The following is a 12682-nucleotide window of genomic DNA, read 5'->3' on the forward strand; positions in this document are numbered from 1 at the left end:
TTTCATTCGGGAGCCAAAATGAGCACAATAAGTTTTGTTGCTGGCACAGATGAAATTAGGAATTTGTTAGTGAAGTGTTCTATAAGCTGATTTTCCTGACAACCCTCCCATGGTTGTAGATAGCAGTCCCTGATCAGCCAGATGCCAATTAAAAGAGCACAGTCATTTCACTCATCCAAATATTTCCATTTGGCTCAAAATGGATTCCAAACAGTCCTGGGGTTCTTCTGGAACCTTTAAAACCTTTTTGCTAGACAGACAATTCTTTTAGGTTTTCTTTTGAATACTCTTACCTTTCATTCAAAGCTCAGGCAGAAATTATATCTCAGTTTGTTTGGCCTCCTCTCCACACCCCATGGTAGGGTACTCATTAATTTAGATTTCCAGGGAACCCAGGTCCCTCTTGGCCAGGACTGGTAAAGAAATTCCATTAAAGATAATGAATTTTTTTCCTAAACTTTTTGGGCTGATAGTTTTGCTGAAAGGTGCATAGGGAGAATTTTTTTTTTTGCAAGGCAGGAAAGCAAGACCATGGTGGATGAGCCCCTAGAGAAATGAGGATGAGAAGATGAAGAGAGAAGCCAGAGAGGCTCCCTGGGGAAGAAAAAGGGGGGGGAACCAGGAGGAGACAGAGAAAATGATGAAGGAGAAGGAAATAAAGATCCCTCACTCATGAATCCACGGAAGTTTCGACAAGGGCTCTATAGGTTTGGAGAGCAGACAGGTGCGCCCGGGGAGGGAACCTGATCAGGGCTGAGGGTACTGAGTTCCAGGAGAGCAAGGAGAAAACACAGCAAGCCCTGCTGCCCAGTCCAGAAATGCTCCTGGCTTTCCCGTCATCATTCTTAGTAAGATGGACCCTCACAAAACATGGGCTCTGGGAGGAAGGGGGTGTGCCACTTTTCTATGCCAGTCTCTAAAGGTTAATAAATTTTGGCTGGTGGAGGAAGTGGTTTACTCGTTATATTTATAACAGAAATGTGAACCTGTGAGTTTGCCAAGTCACAGGGAATAATAAAATTAATCATACAACTCACATTTAGTATTTAGACCAACGATTGTTCTAAGTGTTCGTGTACCACAGTTTATTTAATTTTCATGTCTTCTGTGAAGTTAGTACTATTATTTTTCATGCCAAGTTCCAGATGAGAAAACTAAGTCAAAAATTTTCTCAAGGTCACAAAGAACCAGGATTTGAGCTAGGAAGTCTAGTGCCACAGCCACCCTTTCAACAATACCTGTTGTCTCTCTACCCACTACATCGTTGTCTGAGCTAGAGTAACAGTCGTTAAGTGGCAAAGTGTACAAGATAAACTGAGCTAATTATGAGATTCTTCACTGAGGGCCTCTGGACTAGCAGATTGTAGAACAGCAATTACAGAATTTCAGCCTTTAAAACTGAAAAAACTCCAGCACTTGGGAGGCTGAGGCAGGAGACCTGCTGCAAGTTCAAGGCCAGCCTGTGCTACAGTATGACCAGTCTGCACTATGTCATGAGACTCCCATCTCATAATGAACAGAGAAACAACAACAACAAAAATGAAAGAACTTTAGTGATCTTTAGATCAATTTAGGGAAACTGAGGCAATGAGCCAGCTTGCCATAGATCCCATGACTACTGTGATAAATTTGGGTCAGAATTGGAGCCTCCTAAATCCCGGATTGCTGCACAGCTGGCCGATGCATCAACATCACTCGGGTCCCCGAACTGACCAGTGACACCATCAATCCAAAAGATGTGTATGGAAACATTTACACTGGCCCCCACCCAGATGTGTCCACTGCAAGAGCGGGTCACAGAGGCCCACAGAGCAACACTGAAGAGACAGAGCATGTCCACGTTTCCCTTAGCTTCTACTTGCAGACCCCAAATCCCAGGTCTGTCGTAGGGAACACAGGGGGAAAGAAGCTGTTGATGAGCAGACCCTCCAGGAGCTGGAAAGTTTATCTGAACAAATGGTAAAAGAACAGGAGGGGCAGAGAGAGCTGAGCTGCAAAAAGGACTTCTTATTTGTGTTAACAAAATAATCAAACCTTTCCTTGGCTCCCTTTATGGCAGATTAAGAAGGCTTTGGGGGATCCCGACATACCTGTCACTGAGCATTTGCATTGCACACTGCAAAAACCCTTCAGATTAACGACCTCCCTATCTGCAAGATATTCTTGTCTTAATCGCCACGTTATGTGTAATGCCAATCCCATCAAGATTAAAGGAGAAAGAATTTCGGGTACGAAATTTTGCTAATGACTGACAAAGACATAAAATCGTGCTGCAATAAATTAACATGTGTCTCCTAATATGGACCTACTGATTTACTTGAGATAAAATTGCTCGGGAACCACACACCTGGGCATCATCGGGGCCCCCCTTAGAAATGGTAGATTTTATATTTATGCTTAGCTGCGGTGAACCCTGAGGACAGCCATCTGGTGCTGCAAGTACCAATTGCCCTGAAGTGGAAAGTGGCATTTCTGTAATGCTGCAATCAGTAATCCTGCAGGCAGTGTGCAGTGGAGAGAAAAGGAGACCTCCTTGGGCCCATTATTACCACCCAGCAGCACCACGCTCGCCTTTTCTGGCTTCTGAGCACGAGACATTTTTACTTATTTTGTGGGTATTGCAGATCTTGGAAAAGAGAGCCAAGTTCGGTGGGTGCCCTGTTGTGGTGGAATGAGGCAGCCACGCACGGCAGGAGACCAGAACAGCCTGGCCCCTAAGCACTGATCCTCCCCTGGCTCCAAATCGCAGCTCACATCCTAGTTTCGCCACTTGTTATTCAAGTAGCCTAACACAGTTGACCTCCCTATGCCTTAGCTTCTCCATCTGTAAAGACAGGGATAGCCACACCTACATCAATCACTCAGAATAGTTCCTGGCAAAGAGTGGGCCATTAGAAGGCAGGCAGAAGGCTGAACCCCTTGTTCCAGCTTTTCAGTCCAGGCCTCTATGTAGAGAAAAGAGTTGACCCTCAGTGCTCATCAATAATGCAGCACTCATCATGAGTGACTTTGAAGCCCATGACCTGAGCAAGCTGTCATTCTACTGAGGCATATAGTTAATTCTGAGCCCAGCAAGGAGGACCCTGGACACCGCTTCACGTCACTAATGAGTGAGCCTAGCCACCTTGCCAGCATCAGGGTGGCTACAAAGCTCAGAGGCTATCTCCAGACCTCTCCCCTCCTCCACTGCTTCATATGTTCCCAGGTTCTGGGAAGTATGTGTTCTGGTAGACTCTGGCATTTCACAGTGTTGCTGCTCATTGGATGCCATCAGATCTTTTTCCGATGCTGACTATTTTCAGGGTTTGCAAATGGAAGTCCTTCCCTTACCTTTGCAAACATAGATTTAACTAGTTCAAACTATAGCACATGCAGAGGGCTTAGGGGCAAGAGTTTCAGAAGTTAGAGCCTCATCTGAACTCTGAGCTCAACTCAGAATTCAGATTTCTTTATCTGTGTTTATATCATTGGTTCCATGGTGGCATAGATCTCTGCTCTCCTTCCCACCTGTCTCCTCTGCAGGAGTTGGGCTCATCAAAGTATCTCCCTGGACTGGAAGCCCCCTACCATCTCCCTACCTCCCCTCTCCCTTTAATTTGCCACTGACGGGCTGCTGACATTTGTATTGATGGTGCATTTAGCAGCTTGAAGTGCATGAGGTGAAAACACAGCCCCATGGAAGATGGTGACCCATGAGGCTTCTCCCACAAGGTGCCTCACTGACCACCATCCCCATGAGAACCTCTGGTGGGGACAAGGACGTACAGACAGCGGGTCTAGGGTAGAGTCTTCTTATCGGAGATACGACATACACATCTTGAACGTCTGTCCATTAAGTGTGAACTTGCTCACCTGGTGTGCTGACAGGTTGAACTCCTACCCACCCTTCCCTCCGTCCCCATTCCACACACAGTATGCATCTCAGGCTCCAGAATCCATGTGCCATCCTGACCACGCTGTGCTCATGTCCTGAAGAAGTTCTCCTGGGAGACTGGACATGGCCAACTCAGTGATCCCATGGAGAGAGCCTAGTGGGCTTAGGAAATGGGCACAGTGGCCCTGGCAGAAACAACTGAAATGCAGCCCCCACTCCAACTCTGCCATGTTGCCCCTCATGTGCCACTTCTCAAGCATGGCTTGGATGAAGGAGACGGCCCAATGGCAGGGCACCCAGAGATTTTCCTTCTGCTGTTCAAGATTTGTAATTGTTATAATCCTCCCCCTCCCTGTACAGGACTTACTGCATTACTATTTATGAACCCAAGTGACTTTGAGACCAAAATAAAAATTTTACTAGTTTTCATTTATCTCATGATGGCTGACAGAATTCTAATGCCTCCTTCAAGACTTCTGGCCCTTGGTGTGCAGGTCCCATAGGATATCCTTCCCTAAGGGCAGGCAGAACCCATGACTATGAAAGTGCCTCATCCCTGTGATTGTTACAACAGATGGCACAGTGGATTCTGGGGACATAATTAAAACCACTAATCAGAGAGACTGTCTTGGGTGGGCCTGACCTAATCATTTGAGCTCTTAAAAGAGACAAGAAGCAGCAACAGACACTGTCCCATGGGTAGACCACAAATAACCATGTTTTAAACTGTCCTTGGAGGGGGCCTGAGAGCAGCCTGAGATTCTCCAGTCAGTAGCCAGCAGAAAGATGGAGGTCTGTCCCACATTTCCAAGGAGCTGAGTTCAACCAACAACTTGAATGAATGTGGATGGGAATGCTGAGCTCCAGCTGAGAACACAACCCTGTTGCCCCTTGACCCTAACTGCAAGAGAGACCATGAGCAAACACTCCCATATTCTGTGTCTAGACTTCTGACCTAAAGAAACTGTGACGGATGAGCGGGTCCTGTTTTAAACCACAAGGTTCTGATTATTTGTTATACAGGGTACTAGCTAGCATTCCATTGCGAAGAAAAAATATCTGACAGAACCAACTTAAAGAAAGAAATATTTGTTTTGGTTCACAGTGTCATAAGCTTCAGCCCATAGCTAGCTGGCTTTCTCGATTTAGACGGGTGGTGAAGCAGAAACACAGCGGTGGAAGGGCCCGGCGGAAGAAAGCGCTCACTTCATGCAGCCAGGAATCAGAGGGAAAAGCCAAGACCCCGGCCGCGAGGCTTTCTTCTTCATCCATGTTTGTTCCTTCTGGAATGCCAGTCTGCATTGGATGGTGCCTTCCATATTTTGCACAGATCTCCCTCAGTCTGCTTATCTAATCCTAATTACCTCCCAAAGGTCCCATCTCCAAATATTATCAACACAACACAAGACTTAGGAGAAACACAAGAATCCTTCATCCTCATCCCATCCTCTAACCCAATGACAGCAAACCTTTTAGAGTTTTCAGTGATAACAAACATCCCGCTGTGGCATTCATGCCTTAGGCTCGCCACCACTGCCTAACCCACCGCACTCACTTAGGAGACTCATCCTATGACCCCTGACTACTGTGGGCCTGCTTCTGGTTGGCTTGGTCATCTTTAACCTTTCTTCCCAAATGTTCCTTGCATATATTTCAAATATCTTTCAGCACGGAGCTCTTTGTGGCTCATTATCCTACTTCGAAACAATCAGTAAATAGTGCATCCGGGAAACCTCGGCCTCCTGTGCCACTAAAACCTGCTGAGTTCTCTGAGAGCCCAGCGTCTACACCGCAGCCCAGCCTACTCTGCTTAGCTCTATTTATCTTCATCTGCAGAGTACTCTGCACAAAGTACTTTACAGAGTTCCCAAATTTGGAGATTGCAAAGTTCTCCTGGCTATATCCCTTGAGGATTTCAATGAGCTCGTATTCCTTGGATTTCAACATAGGATAAAATCATTGGCAGAAATAGTAGCCAGTGTTCTCAGTTAAAGTGAGGCATTTGAGTGGACATCAAACATAAATTCAGTAAAAGTTTTTAATGAGCCTGTAGAATCTCCATAAAAGAGATTTCACTGTATTTGACTTAAATATCAAAAACGTATGCCCTGTATAAGCATGTGACCAGAAGATTTTAAATGAATGAATGAACTAAACATTTTACCCAAGTAGCAATAGAATTAATGGCCAGTAAAAATACTGTCTAGTTATATATTAGCACTCACAGTTTCTTATCTGTTGGTGAAAGTGTAAGTTATCTATTTAAACACAACTGTCAATAATAAGCATTATTATTTCTGTTTAGTTGTTTTAATAAAATAGCTCTATTTTTAATAGCATTTAATTGAGGAGGACACATTAACTTCTCTCTGCACATGCCCCTAGGGTGAATAACTAGCTAGTCTGTAAGGTCATAACTAAATCCCAGAAGGCTACAGACACAGCCAGCCTAGAGGGCAAAGCACCTGAGAGAAAATAACTGGCCATCTCAATATTGTCCCTACCAAATTTCAATCCAAAAAGTAGGAACAAGAAGCTTGAAATGTCTTTATAAATATTTTACCATTCTCAAAGATTGGAACAATCTAAGTTTCCATCGATACAGGGTCAGTTAGATAAATTAAAGTATAGCCAAACAAGTAGTATACAGTCACTTAAAAACAATAAAGATCTATATTTGTTGACTTGAAAAGATTTCATGACCTGTTGTTAAGTAAAAGAAAAGCAAGTTATAAGACAGTATTTAAGCAAACCTTTTAGTAAATAAGCATTTAAAAAAAGACTATGTAACAAAAATAGCAACTGCAACCATCTCTAGGGAGTACAGCGTATAGATGGGCTGACCATGAATTCTGGTTGGCCAAGGACGGTCTTACTCTCATAAGTGTGTTTATTTACATAACTTACAGTCACCCTGACTATTGGTGGTTTCACATTATTCTTGTACTTTTACATTTTAGCATGCTTTCTTCTTACAATCAAGAAAATAGGAATGGAGCCTCAGCTCAGTGATAAAGTGTTTGCCTGGTGTGTGAAAGACCCTGGGTTCCATCTCTAGCATCACAAAACAAAATAGAAAGAGAAAAAAGCAATTATTCTCATGGGAATGGGTATTTTTATCATTTTACCTCTTCACCATTTAAATGCCTGTCTCCCCTGCTGACCCAAAGTATTTTCTGGCTGTATTCAGTGGTGCTTTCTGAACACCCCAATAATGGCCCTCACCCAGAGAGGAAGCCCAAGAATGAGTTCAACGGTTCCCACTCTTCGTCACTGGATTTTAGCTGAGCCTATGAACTAAGCTAATCATTTTACATGGCACCTGTAACAGCTATGGACTAAGCACTGTTGTTGTTCCCCGCTTCTACCTGAAGAGGTACCAAAGAGAGAAAGCTAACTACTCAAGTTTGCATAACTAAAGTGTAAATCCAGGCCATCTGCTTCAGAGTCCATGCTCGTAACCACTTGTGCAGACATTAGGACAATAGGTGTCTTAGTTACTTTCTAATCATAGCTGAGACAAAATACCTGACACCCAAAGTTAGAGAAGGGAAAGTTTATTTCTTACAGCTCTTGGAGGTTTCAGTCCACACTCAGTTGGCTCCAAGGCAGCATGGTGGGACAGCCACTCATGGCCACTGCAGCAGGGCGTGAACCCGAAAGAGAGAGAAATCTGCCTCCTTCCCACCATTACAATGTACCCTGGCTCCGCTCCTGGGCAGGTGAAACACTCACACCACCAATCTGAGTGCTAGACAACAAGCCAATCACAAACACCAGATTTGGTCAAATCCATAATTGCATGAGGCTTGGGGGCCACTGACATAAACCATGACAGCAGGTAAACACAGTTTCATGTGTAAGGTCCAGTGAGGAATGTAGGACTGCTGGGGAGCATCAGGCTGGGCAGGTAACCCCACCCAGACAGGGGAGGCAAAAGCCTTAGGAGATGAGCAGAAAGGAGAAGCAAAAGTGTGAATGGCAGAGGCCACAGAGTATTTGATATTGTCGGGGCCTTGAGGGACTGGTGGGTAACCTGAGGTTAGCAAGTTATAAGTGTGGGGGAGTGGGAGACAGACTGTCGTGATAATCTCTGATGAGCCCACTAAAACCCTGACCCACCCGTGCCCAGCAGCCACCGGGCCCCTGTACAGATTTGGCCAGAGGCAGCCAGGAGTGCGCATTGCCCGAGGAAGGAGGCTGGTCAGGGGCCCCCGAGTACGTTTCCGCAAGAGGGCTCCTGGGAAGCTCTCTCAGCTGAACTTCTGGCCCAGAAATCACAGAGGCCCCTCCCAAGGCCTATATTTCTAATTTTTATTCAGATCTTCGTGGTATTCTGCCAATAAAGCCCTTCTCAAAACGTTTGCCTCCTCCCTGTGAAAAGAAATTGTTTTCTTGTGCTACCTTCCAGTTCCTAGCCTGATAGTAAAATTCATACTTTTTTAAAATTTTATTTAAAAAGAAAAAAAAAACAGAAAAAGGGTACAAGTAATACAGAATTTCAAAAAAATAAACAGTAAGAAATCACTAGTTAATAGATTACATATCGTCATCTTAGAAATAGTTGTTCAAGTTACAAAATTAAAGCACACAAAGTGGACATTCAAACAGTGAGATTGCAAATAGCTCTGTTCAATGATCCAACAAAAACTCAGTAATATGGTTATCTATCTTATACACTTAAATATACATCCTTTAGAGCACTTTCTTTTCCTCTCTTTTTTACAATAACAATTACACATTTTGGGTTTTATTACTCCCGCAGTTCTTATTACTTTTTTTTTGAAGAGAATAAAACCAAATGTGACAAAACAAAACAGAGTCAGTCAAATCAAAAAGATGGACATAGTACACGATGTAAAAACAGAATACAAGGTGATCAACAATGGTTCCCATAATGCCTCTTGCTATCTTAAAAAAATTGCCTATAGCGTCAGTTATAATAAAATTGAACAAAACAGTACAGAACAAAACCAATAAAACCGAAACATTGGAGACATTACAGGACTTCAAAAGAAGATAATATTCAAACCAGAATGGGCGTCATAGTGACTCTTGTCTTCAAAGTAGTTGCCTAAAAATTCATATCCTTTAAATTCTTCTTTTGACTTTAGTTTCTCTTCCTCTTTATTTTTTTAAAGAAGCACCTCGTTACCCTCATCTCTTACCTTCTTGTCACTTTGCCACCTCGTTGTATTTGTCGCTGTCAGACTTCTGCGGCGTCTCATACCATTTCCCTGTCTCTGCTGCACCTCATAATAATATTTTAAAATGTAAACAATGAAAACAGAGTCTGGGGAATGGAAACAGAACAGCGCTGTCCAGACCCCATGCATCATGGAGCAGAGCCTCCACGGCAGGCCCTGCCAGGCCCTCTGGTCCTGGGCACTGTCCGCCAGCCTCTGCTCTACCTGGCGTTCTCCATTCCCTCCCACCTGAGTCCCCCAGAGTCTGTGGAGGGTTCCTACATTCTGTCTCTTTTCTGTTAGCCTCTGACAAGCTGGAGGTCATGGCCCAGGACGGTCTTTCTTTAAGAGTCAAACTTTGTCTTCTCAATGTGGAACTCGTTGTGTACTACCACAAATCAGGTGATTACAACAGGGTCCCCAAACAGGGGCGCCCTTGCTGGGGGTGCTCAGATGAGCCTTGCAGAAAGAATCAGAAAGATGCAATCAATATGCAACATGCATATTCAAATAAGTATGCAGATATCATCCTCAGAATCTGCAGCTCAAACTTACTCTGAATGCTCATTTTTAGCATTGTAGTGTATGAATTTAAAATATCCTCCCAAAGTCTCATAAGTTGAGAGGCAGGGCTTTTCGAAGGTGATTGAATCAAGGGAGTAAAAACACTGGTGAGTTCACCAGCTGGTTGTGCAGTTAGGAGGAGACAGGTACTGGGGGGTGACCTGGAAGGATATGCAGCATCTCCCTGCCTGGCTCCCCACTTCTCTCTGCCTCCTACCTCCATGGGCTGAATACCTCTTCCTCTGCCACACCCCGCTGCCATCCTGTTTCTGCCTTGGCACCAGATGACCACGGATGGAAACTGTGAGCCCAAATAAACCTCTCACCCTTTAAGTTGTGGATGTTGGGTATTGTGTTTCAGTGATGAAAAGGAAGTTAAGATACTGTCCCACTTTCCACAAGCACATAGTGGCCGAACTTTCTGGCAGCACTATGTTATAAATATTTAGCACAAATGACCATGTGTCCAACTATGCAACCGCCTAGGTGTCCTCATCAAATTAGTGACTATCAACACCTTACTCAAAATATTTCAAAATATAATCTCCTGGGGGCAGAGGGTGGTGTGTCTTGTTTCTGTCTAGTGTCCCCTAGTCAGGACTTCAGTAATTTTGGTATAAATGGAAACACCAGGTTGATAGTAAAACTTGCCTATGTGTCTCTGTCTTCCTTGATCACACCTATCAGCCCTTCCTGGGTGACCTGCCCACATCCCTCTCCATCACAGCTCTTAGAAGATGTCTTTCTGTCCATTTGGGAAAGCAGGTCAGGGAACAGAAGACACATGCACAAAATTGCCCGAGTAACAAGTTTCAGGCCACCAAGTCTCCCAGCAGGGTCAGACATTACTTCATTTCTGAGTGCATTTTTCACCCTCCCAAGTCAAAACAGCCAAATAAATGACCACAGGCCCATACTGAGAATGTCAGATCCATCGATAGCAATTAAAGGTCTTGCTTAAAAACCAAATGTTTGGTTCACAGAGCTGGCAAGATTCTTGTTTGAGCTATTGAAGATCAATATCTGCACATGTAACATGATGCACATTGGCTATAGTTAGAAAGATGTGTGAGCAGAAAGGTCACAGTGTTGTCCAGGAAAAGTCTTCAAGAGACCTCATGACTGGAACTGACCTGGATAAATATATCACTATCTAGCATAAGACCCACAATCGTGCAATGTCTTAAAAATTAACTCTATCAAACAACCCAGAAAGGATCAGTGGTAAACATCAGTTAACCAAGTTCACTATAAACTGAAATATATATATCAGAACACCAGTGTATTCTTTTTTAATGAGCTATTGCTCTCCACAATCTAGAAAGTTCTAGTGTGCAAACCTAAATTCAGACCTTCCCCTATGTCATGCTGAATTAATGATCTAAAGATTTCTTTGTGAGATCAAAGCAAACCCCAGGAAGTTAGAAGGTATTAAGCCTCATTTGTCTACAGCACATAGTTCTTCTTAAGGAAGCAGATGCCTCATCCCACTTTTCTCTACAGATATCCAAGGCCAAGTTTTCATTGGCAACATTCTTACTTTAACAGTTTTATTGAGATACAATTCACACACCATGCAATTCACCTACATGAAGTGTATAATTCATCCCAGAGTTGTGAAACAATCCTAACAACAATTTTAGAATATTTTCATCATGCCAGAAGAAAACCTTGTGCTCTTTAGTCATCCATCCCCTCCCAACCCTCCCACCAAATCCTTCCCACCAGCCCTAAACAGCCACTGATTTTCTTTCTGTCTCTATATCCGCTATTCTAGTGATAATAACAAATGTGATTTTTGGATATTGTATACCTGGTACTGTTTAGTTGTGTAACAAAATGTGTCAACAAATGCATAACCACTATCTACTCAGAAGTGCTAGATCTGCACAACCCAGTGAACCAATATTTTCTAAATGACAAACACATAATGTTATAAAAGCATGCACAATTTTATTGATTCAATGTATAAGATAAATTGATGAATTTTACTGGAGCAGAGTCTGAAAAATGCATTGATACCATTTTATATTCCACATGCTGTAGTATACCTTGTTGAATTTTGATGTGGTACAAGAATATCCGTCATTATAGTAAAATCTACTAGAATTCTCCCTTTTCAACTCAGATCTCTATAAAACTTGATTTTCTTCACATATGTCAGCAAACAATATATCTCAACAGGTTGGACACAGAAATAAACATAAAGAGTTCAGATACTTTCTATGAAATGCATTAAAGATAATTTCTTTTTCTAAAGATAATTTCAAACCCATAAAACAATACTCTCTTCTAGATTAATTTTGTTTTTGAAAAACAGTTATGGTTTGAAAAACCAAATTATTACATTAACATGTTTATCATTTTAATTTTTAATTATTATATATCTTTTGATGTCTAATATGATAAATAATAATAGAGTAACTCACATAAATAAAAGCTCCTTGGAGCCTTCACTCATTAAGAGTCCTAACAGCAAAAATCCTGAAAACCCTTGACTTTGTTCAATATTTATCAGCCATATTCAGGAAATTAATGTTTTCTTTAGGAAAAAAGCATTCTGTAGCCAAATAAGTTTGAAAACTCATACATTTAAAAAATGTTATATACATAAAATACATTTTGTACACACATACACACACACTTCTCCAAGACTCTTCCGAGCCTGTGACTTGCTAATTATGATGCCCTAGAACAGTGCTGGAGAACCTTTCAATGATACAAACAGCCACTGCAGCACATGTGCCGTAGGTTCACCACCAAGTGCGCTAAAAGATGATGGAATATAAATTTTCCCAAGTACACTTGACCTCCAAGTCTTCATGCACGAACTCTCTATTAATACTTTTGAAGAACTGGCATTGGAAATGTAGCTCATTGGTAAAATAGTTGCCTACTTTGATCAAAGCTCTGAATTCAATCCCTAGTACTGCCAAACAATAATATAGACAGATAGATAGATAGATAGATACATACATACATACATATATATCTTAGAAGTTTATCTAGGGCTGTCTCCTCCTTTTGAACAGGAAACAGTGTCAGAGAGGTCCCAGAA

Source organism: Cavia porcellus, unplaced genomic scaffold (genome assembly GCF_034190915.1).
Source record: "Cavia porcellus strain 051 isolate PalLab524CR breed Dunkin Hartley unplaced genomic scaffold, mCavPor4.1 scaffold_18, whole genome shotgun sequence".
NCBI classification, from domain to species: domain Eukaryota; kingdom Metazoa; phylum Chordata; class Mammalia; order Rodentia; family Caviidae; genus Cavia; species Cavia porcellus.